This window comes from Macaca fascicularis, chromosome 4, assembly GCF_037993035.2.
Source record: "Macaca fascicularis isolate 582-1 chromosome 4, T2T-MFA8v1.1".
In the NCBI taxonomy this organism is placed as follows: Eukaryota; Metazoa; Chordata; class Mammalia; order Primates; family Cercopithecidae; genus Macaca; species Macaca fascicularis.
Genome location: NC_088378.1, coordinates 97,994,981 through 98,010,239, shown reverse-complemented (window position 1 = coordinate 98,010,239; position 15,259 = coordinate 97,994,981).

Genomic DNA, 15,259 nt, shown 5'->3' with positions numbered 1-15,259 from the left:
TTGGGACTTGGATGTGTATGATAAGATGGGGCTTGTGATTCCATTCTGATCAGGATAAAATTGGCATGAAATATCGTGAAAGAAGTTTGGGATTACTTATCAATACCTTTGAAAATTTCAACATTCCTACTATTTAATGTGGAACCCACTTCCCCAGTATCTCTCAAAAGAATAATAAAATGAGTCAAAGTTTTCCAAAAAAGATAACTAACTGCTGGAACTGTCTGGCTCCTATGAACTTGAAAAACTGACCCTCCAGCTCTGCATTGGGGGACAAGGCCTCAGATTAGAAAAAAACTTCTGAGAGAAGAATCAAAATTGAGGAGGACAGAGGCAGTAGAGACAAGTAAAAAAAGATCTAAACCAAAGTGGGTGAGGAGTCTAGATGCAGAATATCTCAGAAAGTAAGCTGCCACGCATTTGAGCATTACAGCGAACAGCAGAGGGGAGCCATGTGATGTTATCAAAGCTTTCTTGAAACGTACCTTCATCGACGTTTCAAGTCCATGTATATGGAGCCTAATTTTACATAAAAATGTACAATATAAAATTATTACAAGAAAAAGAATAAGAAGAATAATACCCCTACAATGAAAGCATATCATAAAGATATACCCACAAAATAAGTTAAATGACATTAAGAAAATGATAAAAGACATAAAAGAACAGTATAACAAATAAAAGTTTTAAAATTCAGAAATAATATGTCAGTCCTCAGAAAACAAAAATAAGATAATAGCTATTTAGAAAATAATGCTAAAGTAAAAATAAAATTATAATGAATAAACACAGGTAATCCTTTGAGAGAAATAGAATGTAAAAAGAGTACATTTTTAAAGTAGCATTAAAAATTTGAAGAAAGAGATGAAAATAATTTTTAAAAAGATAAATATCAAAGATAGGCAGAAAAAGTTTAACTTAAAATATTTAATAGAAGTTCCAGAACTGGAAGCCAAAGCAAGATAATAAAATAACTTCTGTTATTTTTATTTATAAAAATAAAAACATATATTTTATTTTTTATAATGATAAAAAACCTTGAAACTATATATGGAAATAGAAAACCATAAATTTAAGAGTGTTGTCTCAGAATCACCAACACCATTAGACATTCCAGTAAAATTATTAGAAAAGGAAAAATTATTTGTGCATCAAGAAAATATAGCATTTGACTTATATGGGAAAGTATATTAAACTACCATAACAATTTCAGGAGCCACACTTTAAGAAAGAAGAAAATTGAGAAAAATGTTTAATGCATTCAAGAAAAAAAATGTATAAGCCAATGACTTTATATCCAACACAACTGACAAAGGGCACAGATAAACTGTTAACAACATGAAAGTACTCAAAAAATAATGTTCCCCTGAGCATTTCCTCAGAAATATGCTATAGAATAGCACACAGATAACCACAATGACCAGAGAGACCCAGACATAAGGAATGATGTGAGCATTAAACATATGGTTGCCCACAGAATTAAGATGGCATGAGAGCTAAGAGGAAGACAGTATGCAATAACTATGCATTCTGACAATTTGTTTATGAAGGGATTGTGGTAAACAACGGAGAAAGATAAAAAGTAAAGTGATCAATAGTCATTTAAGTGCTAATACTAGTACTGTTATTCTAAGAGTAATATATGATATAACAAATGAGAAATTATTGAATATCCAAATTTTATCATCTTCTTCTTTAGAATCAAAAGATAATGAAAACATCAAAGTTCTGTAGTCTTGAATTTTACATAAAAATATCAATATATATTTTTAAGGTGTTATATCTTGAGTGAATTAAACTACAAAGTGATAGTATTCCATACCAACTAAAATAAAATGATAAATTAAAAAGAACCCTGACTAACTGTAAATGTGGGAGATGATGCAGGCCAGTTGGAGCACCAGTTTTCTTCCAGTGGGACTATGTATTGATCTAACCTCTGGCAAAAACCCTGTTTGACAGTATCTTTTGAATCTGTTACAAGTTTTACTCTTTCGTTAACTACAACAGAATTACGTACATATCTATTTTCACCAAACTATAGGTGTAAACATGTTATTAGCTGCACTATTGATAACAGTAAAAAATTAGAAACAACTAATATGTCACTCAAACTTAGAATAACACATTGTAATATATTCATATAAAAGTATATTTAATGAACAACTGATGTACATAATCACTCTGGTGAATGCCCAAATCATAATATTGAGAGAAGAACGTTAGACACAAAAAACCCACTGCTTTGATTCAATTTATGCAAAGTTTGAAAACAAGCTAAACTAAACTATAGTGCTAAAAGGTAATTTATTTTTATTATGTAAATGCGGTTAATAACTAAGTAGGCCCTGTAAAGCTTTCTGCAGTTTAAAGGCGTTACATTTCTTGAACTGTATAGTGGCTATATGTGTATGTTTTCTATATAATAATTTATCAAATATAGGTGTACACATAAACTTGTAAATTTTTCTGTGTGTATGCTATAATAGATAATTGACGCTCTGGCAAACCTGGTATACCCCAGCTACTGCGGATGTCTGAGGCTGATAGCTCACAGGTGAGTTCCTCTCTTAAAATTGCCCTTGGCCACAGAGAAGTCCATTCTTTTTTTGTTCGTTTGTTTTTGTTTTTGCTTTTGTTTTGAGACGTAGTCTCCCTCTGTCACCCAAGGAGGAGTGCAGTGACGCCATCTCAGCTCACTGCAAGCTCCGCCTCCCGGGTTTGCGCCATTCTCCTGCGTCAGCCTCCCGAGTAGCTGGGACTACAGGCGCCCGCCACCACGCCTGGCTAAATTTTTGTATTTTTTAGTAGAGACGACGTTTCACCATGTTAGCCAGGATGGTCTCGATCTCCTGACCTCGTGATCCGCCCACCTTGGCCTCTCAAAGTGCGGGGATTATAGGCGTGAGCCACCGCGCCCGACAAGAACTCTATTCTAACAGTATTCTGCTAGGGAGACACCATAGTCCATCACTGGATCATGCAATGATATAAAGGCCTAGACACTATATTTCATGTCAGAAAAACACTGAAGAGTCATTCCAGTTCTAAAGCTTTATTGAAACTGTGTTTTGGGTTGACTTCTCTTTCTGCTCAATCCTGCTTTTTCTGGTTCATCACAGATACATCTACCAAGAGCATTCCCCCAATAAATCCTCTCTGCATAAAACTCTCCATCTTAGAGGCTATGTCTAGGGAACTTCATATGATTCTGTTGTTACTAGAAGGGGTCCTAGAAAACAAACTGTAGAATAATATTCCAAAACTGGATCAAAATATTCAGGCCATCTAGCAATGAGGGCCCTATTGCTGGTGGTAAGTGGAGGATGAGTAGACTTCACATTTCCCAGTTGATAAAACTGTTGCAAGTAGTGAACTCAGAACTCAGATGCAGTACTGGTGGAAGAAGACACACTGGCTACGTAATTACTTCTGGAACTTGATGTCATATAGAAAATAGTAAGTATAAGGACTACAAAGTAAATAAACTTTACTGAGAAGCATTTTATTTTAATTTAAGAGTTGATAATCATGAGTTCAGGTGATTAATTAATTATCATTCCAAGGTAAAATGTGAAAGCCAGAGGGACTCTTGGCAGAATCTAAGGAGACTCTAATCATCTGCCACTGGTGGGCAGTCACTAGAGGACTAAATTCAAAAATTAATAATACAACTAGTGGAACTTCAAAGACAGCTGGATTCTTCACCTCAGCAGATTTCATAAGCCAATGTCATGACGCTAACAAGAAAGAAATATTCCCCTTAGATTTAGAATGAATACAATTGATTAGACATAGCTAAAAACCTTGAAGTTCTATTTTCCCCCATATGCTCTTTTTTGGTGGAAATATCTTCTAATTCCTTTGATACAAGATAGTGGTCTTCTTTTAAAGAAAGCATTGCTTGGAGATCATACAGAAATTTCAAATGACTTAGGTCCTTTAAAAGACAATGCTTCCATCTAAGACCCCCACACACTGAGGAGCTATCCTTATTTCCTTCCAGGCAAACATTCCAATAATAAGGGTTAAATGCCAGCATATTTCAATGAGACAAGCACTGAACTAGCTAAGGGAAGAAAGAGACTATATGTAAAGGAATTGTAGGACCTGTCTAATAGGTACCATAGGAGCCAGGAGAACATGAATGAAACTGAATCCTGAAGGTGACATAAAAAGGGGCATAGAACTTAGAGTTGGATATGAGATACTTTATCAATATGGAGCACTCTCACATGATATGTAATTTAACACACTGGCAAGGACACCAGGAAACAGTGATATAACAGCAGAATGGCACTAGGAAAGTTTGAAAAAATAATGGCCCATATAAGTGTAGCAGAAGTGCCAGAACTGCATGACAGATAGAAGATGAAGGCATTAAATGTGCATGCTATAGTGACATACTATGTAAAATCAGAAAAACCGTCAGCAAACTATATTCCAAGAAAGATTAGAAGCACAGCTAATTCACTAAAGCAACACGGATTACACTGGTGAAAAAGGCACTGTCATTTCTGAGCTCAGTATGGTTCTCCTCTGTAGACCAGGGAATACTGTGACAGGACTGGCTTCCCTGAAAGAAACAGGTATGAGAGTATCCTGAAATAAAACGAAGTCAGATAGTGGCTCTTAACTGTCAAAGCAAGAAGGACACATTTACCACCCTGGGCACCAAAGCTGAAGTGGCAGGCAGAGGACATATGAACTGCAGAGATGTTATATATATCATTTTTTATATATGCATGATATATGACTAGAGATATGATTATACATATGATTAATATAACACAGTATTTTCAAAGACAACTTAGGAAGTCATCAAATATGTTGCTTAATTTACATTATTAAAATAAATAAAGAATGGATAATTAGGAGACTGAATGCAACTATACTAATAAAATATTGTTTTCCCTTTTCCCAGTCTTAAGACCTGAGTACAGTTCTCAGATCCAGAATCCACGGTGTGAGAAAGGATCAGGCAACACCACAAGTATATTAAAGAGTAATTCCTCCTATTCTTTCTGAAAATAACTGACAATTATGTAGTAAATAACCACACATGAAGGAAAGGACGTAGTCACACCTTTTGGGGATTATTGGATATGGATCTGAATCGGCATCGATATCTGTGGACCCAAAGCACCACCATTTTCCTCTTGTTAGAGTGGCATTATTAATGAAGCTCCAGAACATGTCTGGTTCACTATGGAGCTAATGGATCTATGAACTGCCCAGTGGGCATGTTCCTGCTTTCTAAATATAACCTGAATAAAGAGACTTGGTAGTTGGCAGAATCCCAACATGGATGTGTTAGTTTTTGTGGTAAGAGGTATTATAGTGCGGAAGGTCCATTGGAAACTTCTTAAAGTATTCATTTCCCCAGAAAAAAAAATAAGAAACAATATTATATATTTGAAAAAATTGATTAGTATCACCTTAAAATATTAAAAGATGACTGGTGTCTCAGCCTGCTTTTTGCTGCTATAACAGCATAACTGAGACTGCGTAATTTATAATGAACAGAAATTTGTTGGCTCATTGTTCTAAAGGCTGGGCACTCCAATGGCATGTTTCTGGCATCTGGTAAGCCACTGATGAGAGCCCTCTTGCTGGTTCATTCTAGCGAAGACAGAAAGGCAAGAGAGCAAACGAGAGCTAGAGAGTGCCTAACTCGTTTTTATAACAAATGCATTATTTTGATAATAAACCCATACCTGAGATAACTAACCCACTCCAGTGATAATGGTATTAATCCACTCATGACATCAGAGCCCTTATAGCCAAATCACCTCTTTAAAGCTCTCACCTCTAAACACTGTTGCATTGGAGACTAACTTTCCAACACATGAATGTTGCAGGACACAGTTCATCCATAGCAACAGGTGTGATTGTCCCCACCAGATTCCCATATAATTCAGTGCTCTAGCCCCTAAAAAAATAGATTATATGAATCACGGTGACCTCATATAAACTTTACTTAGTGGTAGCTATAATTACAGATATTATACCAAATATGGTATCTTCGCTAGAGCAGATTAATTTAGCTTCTGGCACATGTAGCTATTGACCTAGCTAACAGCTTATTTTCCTTATCATATTTAAAGGAGCGTAACAAATAATTAGCTTCACATGAGTATACACTTATGATTTCGTCTCAGAGCTATTAATTTTCTGAAGGTAAACATCCTCTGGACATTCCCAAGATAATTACTTTGGTCTATTTTAGTGTTTATATCATGTTAATAGGAGGATGAACAGGAAGTGGCAACTCACAAGGAGGGCAAAGTAAGATACACAGGCCATAGAGGGTGGGAGATAAACTCTATAAAGATTCAAGAATGTGCCGTATAGATGAAGTTTTGTGGCTCCAGAAATCCAGGTCATATTGGTACACCCAATCTAATGTATAGGACGAATAATCAAATTTTGCATATCCCACAAGTAAGAAACACAGGACCTCTTAAGATGCTGATTTCTGGAGGCAGCATATTCTTGGGAAACTTGGTCCCAATTCATTTCCTCAGTGATTTGAAAGACTGTCAGCTTTCAGTGATAACTAAAGCAAGAAAGGCCTCAAAAGGGACCAGGCTATGGTAAAAGGAGACATTCCACCTAGATGCTATGACCTGGAAGTCCTTATGGTTATGCACCATTTTTAACAAAACTTTCAATAATAATGAAATTATTTCATATTTTAACTGTCCAATATAATAACTAATGATCATAAGTCTGAAATAAAACTTTCAGCAGGTCCATGGCCACTCTGGAGATTTTGGGGAAAATCCTTCCTTGCCTCTCCTAGATTCTGGTGACTACTGGTATGCCTTGGCATCCCTTGGCTGTAGTTGCATCTCTCCAATTTCTGCCTCCATCTTCACATCAGCTTCTCCTCAGTGTGTATCTCAAAACTACCTCTACCTCTCTCACACAGATTGTCTAGGATAAGCTTCTTCTCTCAACATCCTTTACTTTATCACATGTTTTGCTATATGAGGTAATACTCACAGGTTCTTGATATTAGGATTTCAGAATGTTTTTTTCAGAGCCAAATTCAGTCCACTACAAGAAGCCTGTGTTGTCAGCTGTTATGAAGCTTGTAGATGGGTGGAGATGCAAGAGAGACTACAAATGAACAACGACAACAAAAATCAGCCAGTGACTGGTACGTGCAGATAATTGAAGTTATAGAAAGTCATTAGGTAACTCTTTAAGATTATTTTTTTCTGGAAGGTCTCTAGGAATTAGTGGTATTTCAACAATAATCCGAATGACAAGAAAAAATTAGGAGTTCAAATACCTTGAGGAAGAGTTTCCTAGGCAAAGGGAAAAGTTAATGTAGAGACAAAAGTTACAACAGGTATGTCGTATTAAATAAATGAAAAACAAAACCATATAGCTAGAAAATAGTAGATACACTTGGAGGTGTAGATATGGACCAATTCATATAGTACCTTGTAAACCAGAATAAGGAATTAATCAATTAGTAACACTTACTTTCTGGTAGTCTCACATAGCTTCCAAATTTCTTAACATAGTATACGTTATTGTGGTGCTCCTTAGACATTTGCTGCAGTCTAATATCCTTAAATAAGGTAATTTCTTCCTAACCTCTGTTTGTTATCAACGTTAGGATGACACTTTGCATAAATAATTTATTTCAAATTACTCAGTCACCTGAATTGTTACATTACCATAAGATTTGAAGTGACTGATTCCAATCATAATTGTAAAAATGATTGATCCATGTTACATATCTTAAAATCCTTGCTAGTTGATTAATTTGCTATCTGAGTGAAACTTTTTATATTAAAAACTAACAAGTACAAATAAGAAGGTGTGCTTTTATTTATACAGAATTTCTCATAAATCAATCAACAAGGGCAGGATAAACTGTTTTGATAGAATAAAACGAGAATTTCCAAAGGTCACTTTCCCTTTGTATTAGAGTAACATATCTGTTTAATTTTTATTTTTGTGGGTACATAGTAGTTGTATATATTTATGGGGTACATTACATGTTTTGATACTGACCTGCAATGCATAATAATTATATCATAGAGAATGAGGCATTCATCCCTTCAAGGATTTATCCTTTGTGTTACAAACAATTCAATTATATTATTTTGTTTATTTCAAAGTGTACATATTGACTATGGTCACATTTGTGCTGTCAAATAGTAGGTCTTATTCATTCTTTTTAAATGTTTGTACCCATTAACCATCCCCACCTGCACCCACCATCCCTGCTACCCTTCCAAGCCTCTGGTAACCATCATTCTACTCTCTATGTCCATAAGTGCAATTGTTTTGATTTTTAGAACCCACAAATAAGAGAACATGTGATATTTGTCTTTGTTTGTCTGGCTTATTTCACTTAGCATAATGACCTCCAGTTCCATTCAGATTGATGCAAATGACAGGCTCTCAGTTGTTTTTATGGCAGAATAGTACTCCATTGTGAATATATACTACAGTTTCTTTATTCATTCATCTATACATGAACACTTCAGTTGTTTCCAAATCTTGGTCATTTTGAACAACGCTACAACAAACATAGGAGTGCAGGTATCTCTTTTATATACTGATTTCCTTTCTTTTCAGTATATACTCAGCAGTGGGATAGCTGGGTCATGTGGTAACTTTAATTTTACTTTTTTTTCAAGAACCTCTAAACTGTTTTCCGTAGTGACTGTACTAATTTACCTTCCCACCAACATTGTACAAGGCTTCCCTTTTCTCCACATCCTCACCAGCATTTGTTATTGCCTGTCTTTTTGATATAAGTCATTTTAACTAAGGTGAGATGATATCTCATTGTAGTTTTGATTTGTAGTTCTCTGACGAACAATGATGTTGAGCACCTTTTCATATACTTATTTGCCATTTTTATGTCTTATTTTGAGAAACATCTATTCGTATCTTTTGCCCATTTTCGAATCAGATTATTAGATTTATTTCCTAGAGAATTGTGTGAGCCCCTTATATATTCTGATTTTTAATATCTTGTCAGATGTATGGATAGTTTGCAAGTATTTTCTCCTATTCTGTGGGTTTTTTGCTTCACTTCATGTCTTCTTTGCTGTGCAGAAACTTTTTAACTTGCTGTTATCCAAATTGTGCATTTTTGCTTTGGTTGCTTGCGCTTATGGGGTATTCCTTAAATTTTTTGCTCAGACTAATTTCCTGAAGATTTTCTCCAGTGTTTTCTTGTAGTAATTTCACAGTTTTGAGGTCTCAGATTTAAGTTTTTCATTCATTTTGTTTTGATTTTTTGTGTATGGCAAGAGATAGGTATCTAGTTTCATTCTTTTGCATATATATATTCAGTTTTCTCAGCACCATTTATTGAAGAGATTGTCTTTTTCTCAATGTATGATTGTGGTAATTTTGTCAAAAATGAGTTCACTGTAGTTGTGTGGATTTGTTTCTGAGTTCTCTGTTCTATTCCATTGGTCCATATGTCTGGGGTTTGTTTGTTTGGTTGGTTGGTTGATTTTTTTTTTTTTTTTTTTTCCTGGTAGCATGCTGTTTTGTTACTATAACTCTGCAGAATAATTTGAAATCAGATATTGTGATTCCTTTAGTTTTTTTGTTTTTTTGTTTTTTGTTTTTGTTTGTTTGTTTGTTTGTTTTGATAGCTTTGGCTGTTCTGGGTCGTTTGTAGTGTCCTATTAATTTTAAGATTGTTTCTCTATTTCTGTGAGGATTGTCATTAGTATTTTGATAGAGATCACATTGAACCTGTAGATTACTTTGAGTAGTATGAATATATTACCATATCCTTATGGTAAAATTTAACAATTTTAAATATTGGTTTTTTCCAATCCATAAACATGAAATATTTTTTCACTTTTTGGTGTCTTCTTCAACTTCTTTTATCAATGTTTTATAATTTTCACTACAGAGATCTTCCACTTCTTTGGTTAATTCCTAGGTATTTAATTATTTTTGACTATTATAAAAGGGATTACTTTTTTAACTTTTTTCAGATTTTTCACTGTTGGCATATAGAAATACTACTGAATTTTGTGTGTTGATTTTGTGTCTGGCAATTTTAATGAATTTGTTGATCGCACATAAAAATGGCAATAGTTTCTAATGGATTTCTTGTGGAGTCTTTAGGTTTCCCTGAATATAAGATCATATCTTCTACAAACATGGATTATTTGATTTCTTCCCTTCCAATTTTGATGCCTTTATTTCTTTCTCTTGTCTGATTGCTCCAACTAGAACTTCCAGGATTATGTTGAATAACAGTGGTCACAGTGAGCATCCTCATCATGTTCCAGGTCTTACAGAAAAGGCTGGCAGTTTTTCTCCATTCTGTATGATATTAGATGTGGGTTGGTCATGTGGCTTTTATTATGTTGTTATTCTTCTGTAACCAGTTTTTATATGTTTTTTTTTTTATCTTGAAGGAATGTTAAACTTTATCAAATGCTTTATAGGCATCAGTTGAAATGATCATATGGGTTTTGTCCTTCATTCTGTTGATATGATGTATCACATTGATTGATCTGCATATGTTAAACTATGCTTGCATCCCTGGGATAAACCCCACTTGGTCATGATGAATAATCTTTCTAATGTATTGTTGAATTTGATTTGCTAGTATTGTGTTGAGTATTTTTACATCAATAATCATCGGAGTTATTTACCAGTAGTTTTCTTTTTTTGATGTGTCTTTGTCTGGTATTGGTATTAGGGCAATACTGGCCCATAGAACGAGTTTGGAAGTATTCCCTCCACCTCAGCTTTTAAGAATAGTTCAAGTAGTATTGGTTTCAGTTCTTTAAATGTTTGGTAGAATTCAGCAACAAAGGCATTGAGTTCTGGGCTTTCCTTTACTGGGAAACTTTTTATTATGGCTTTGATCCCATTACTTGTTATTGGTCTGTTCAGGTTTTGGATTTCATTATGGTTCAATCTTGGTAGCCTTGCTCATCATAGCCTCTAACGATCCTTTGAATTTCTGAAGTATCAATTGTAATGTGTTTTTTTCATCTCTGATTTTATTTTGGTCTTCTTTCTTTTTTTAGTCTTGCTAAAGGTTTGCCAAATTTGTTAAATGTTTTAATAAAATCAACTTTTTATTTCATTGACCATTTGTATTTTTAATTTTAATTTTATTTATTTCTGCTCTAATCTTTTTTTTTTTCTTCAACTAATTTTGGGTCTGATTTGCTCTTGCTTCTCTAGTTCCTTAAGATACATCACTAGGTGAGGTATTTGAAGTTTTTCTTCTTTTTTAATATAAACACTTAATAGTTATAAAATTTCATCTTAGTACAGCTTTCCCTGTATCCCATAGATTTTAGTATGTTGTGTTTCCATTATCATTTTTTTCAAGAAATTTTCAATTTATTTCTTAATTTCTTCACTGAACCACTGGTCATTCAGCAGCATGTTGTTTAATCTCCATGTATCTTTATGGTTTCCAAATTTCTATTGTCATTGATTTCTAATTTTATTTTGTTGTAGTCAGAAACGATACTTGATTTTATTTCAACTTTTTTGAATGCTTTCAGACTTCTTTTGTGACCTAATGTAAGATCTATCCTTGAGAATAATCCATGTGCTGAGGAAAAGAACATGTATTTTGTAGGTCTTTGATGAAATGTTCTGTAAATATCTATTAGATCCATTTGTTCTATAGTGCAGATTAAGTTGGATGTTTCTTTGTTGATTTTCTTTCTGAAAGATCTGTCCAGTGCTGAAAGTGGGGTGCTGAAGTCTCCATCTGTTATTTTATTGGAACTTATCTCTCCCTTTAGCTCTAATAATATTTGCTTTGTATATCTGGATGCTCCAGTGTTGGGTGCATATATGTTTAAAATTGTTGGGTACCCTTGCTGAATTAACCTCCTTATCACTATATAGTTATCTTCTTTGTCTCTTCCTAAATTTTTTGTCTTGAAATCTATTTTGTCTCAGTATAGCAACTCCTGCTCTTTTTTGGTTTCCATTGGCATGAACTGTGTTTTTCCATCCCTTTGTTTTCAGTCTATGTGTATCTTTATAGGTGAAGTGTGTTTCTTAACAGGCAACGGATCAATGGTTCTTGCTTTTTTATTCATTTGGCCACTCTATACCTTTTGATTGGAGAGTGTAATCTATTTACATTCAGTGCTGTTTTTGACAAGTAAGGATTTAATCCTGCCATTTTTAAATGTGTTTTCTGGTTGTTTTGTGGTCTCTTTCTTGTGGGACATACCTTTTAAACAATGGTCAGTTTTTCACATGACTTGTGTTTTGTAGTGTAATTTAGAAGGCATTGCTTAAATAAATCTCCTATAATATCTTACAGTGTTTCTGTGAGATTTCTATGAGGTAAAAAATTGAATCTTAAAACATTCTTTTCCAAAATGTATATACCCTAAAAAGGTAATATATTAAGCCATTAATGTGCCATTGTTTAATAAGAGATTAGAAAACAAGTCAATTCATTTACCCAAACACAGGTTGCAAACCAACTGCTCTTAGCAGAATCTGGCTGCAATCTTGTTTTGTTTGGCCAACAAAAATGTGTTTGTGCAATGCTTGAATTTTAATGACTTTAAACAAGTGTTTAAATACTTCTTCCCATTTTCCAGTGGCCCTTCTGAATTTCTGTCTTGTTTATACCAGGCTCAAATTATGTATTTATGTTATTTTTTAGCATTTGTGTTTGTGACCTCCATCAAAGTACCAATATATTTATGGAGTGAGAGAAGGCACCACCTCAAGCTAGTGTAGTTGTGCAGCTCAGAGAGGACATGTCCAGCAATTATTAGAGTGCCTTTCTAGATCCTCTTTTATTAACATATCCCCACTCTATGCTGATAATCTCACCCTATGTTGATGACTTTCAAACCTACATAACTGTCCTTTCTTCTGCTATGATTGTATACAACCCTCTCTTGTACTTGGCACTTGGAATTCTACAGACATCGCTAAAATTTCACTTTCTAGCTTGCCTCTTAGTTTTCCATTTCAGTTAAAGGCCCAGTATTGCTTTAATGCGAGCCGCTTGGAGGCAAAGATACCCTTATATCTCTAGCAAAAGAGACCTAGTCTTGTTCATAGTGGGTGCTCCATTTTTGTTTTTAACTTTTTATTTGGAGATAAAACTCACAGGAAGTTGCAAAAATAGTAGTTTTCATGTAACCTTCACTCAACTTTTTCTCAATAACAACGTATTATATAGTCATAGTACATTTCTGAAACTAGAAAATTGATATCGGTATAAATATTGTTAGTTAAACTATCTTTTTCAGATTTTACAAAATTTTACGCATATTTGTTTTCTTCTTTTTAGGGTATAATGTGACAAAATTTTATCACATGTGTAGATTGGTTTAACCACAACTATAAACATTACAAAAATACGCTACATTGCCAGAAAGAAACTTCCTCTTGCTTCCTCTTCATAGTCAGACTCTATCCCTAAACCCTATACACTTATTCTCCATCAATATAGTTGTGTCATTTTGGAAGTGTTATATAAATGAAATCATATAATATGTAACCCTTTGAGACGGGTTTTTTTTTTCTTAATTCAGCATTATAACCTTTCAATCCATCATACTTGGTGGGTGCCTGTATAAAAATAGTTTGTTTCTTTATATAGCTAGGTAATATTTCATAGTGTCTATGTATGTACCACAGCACATTCATACATTCACCTATTCAATAACGTTTTACTTATTTTCAGTTTTTATCTATTACAAATAAAGCTGCTCTGAAATGTACAGGTTTTTGAATAGACATAAGTTTTTATTTCTTGAGTATAAATATATACACAGAGGTGATCACTAGATCATATAATAAGTGAATGTTTAACTTCATAAGAAACTGACAAAAGAGGTGACAAATACCTCTTAAAGGTGGCTATACCATTTTACATTCCTATCAGCAAAGTCAGAGAGTTCTAGAAGCTCTGCATCATTGCTAGCACTTGATATTATCAGTATTCTTTTTTTTTTATTTTAGTCATTCTCATTGGTGTGTGTGGTACAGGTATCTCATTATGACTCTAATTTGTTCTCTAATATGGCTTATGATGTGAACATTTTTTATATATTCAGTTGACATCTGCATATGCTTTTTGGTGAAACATCTCTTCTCTATATATTGTAGAAGGGATTTGACTGACTTCTTATGTGCTTTGCAAATGTTATCTCTCAGTCTGTGGCTTAACATTTTATCCTCTTCACAGGGAGTTTCACAGAAAAATGCTAATTTTGATGAAGTTTCAATTTATCATTTTTTTTCTGGATCACCTTTTTGGTGTCATGTTTAAGAACACTGAAACTAGCCCTTTGTTGCAAAGATTTTCTCCTAAAAGATTTATAGTTCAATGTTTTAAATTTGCATCTATTATCCATTTTAAGTAAATTTATGTGTGATGTGAAGTTCAGGTTAGATTCACATTGTTTCAAATAATGTATTGAAAAGCCTACTCTTTCTTCATTGAATTGCTTTTGCTATATTTTTTGTGGGTCAATTTCTACATTTTCTATTCTGCTCCATTGATGTACATGTCTGTCCCTCCTCCAATACCACACTGACTTAGTCACTGTGGTTACATAGTCTTAAAATTGGGAAATATAATTCCTTAAACTTTAGTCTTCTTTTTCAATATTATATTTAGCTAGTCTACTTTCTTTGCCTCTCATGTAAATTTTAGAATTAGCTTGTCTATATCTGAAAAACATAGCTACTGAAATTTTGATAACATTGCATTAAAATTATAGATCAATTCAGGGATAATTAATATCTTTACTATGTTGACTCTTCTAATTCATAAATATATGCCTTTCTATTTATGTAGACTTACTTTAATTTTTCCATCTGTATTTTATAATTGTCAGTCTATGGATATCACACATTTTAAAAGTATATAACTATTTCTTTTTTGGAGTAATTTTAAATCGTATTGAATTTAATTTTTGTGTTCAACACTGATACAGTCATATGCCACTTAACAATCTTTTGGTCAACAATGAGCCATATCTCTGAAAATCATTCTACAAGTTGTCACATAACAGAGCTAAAACATTACTATTACTTATCTACATCATAGCCTTCCTAACATCATAAGAGTGCATTACTCACATGTTTGTGGGATTCTGATGTAAAAAAACCCTTTGAGCTATCAGCTGTATAAAAGTATAGCAATACAATTATGTAACATACATAATAATTGATAATGATAATAAATTACCATGTTACTGGTTTATGTGTTTACTATACTACACATTTTGTCATTTTAGAG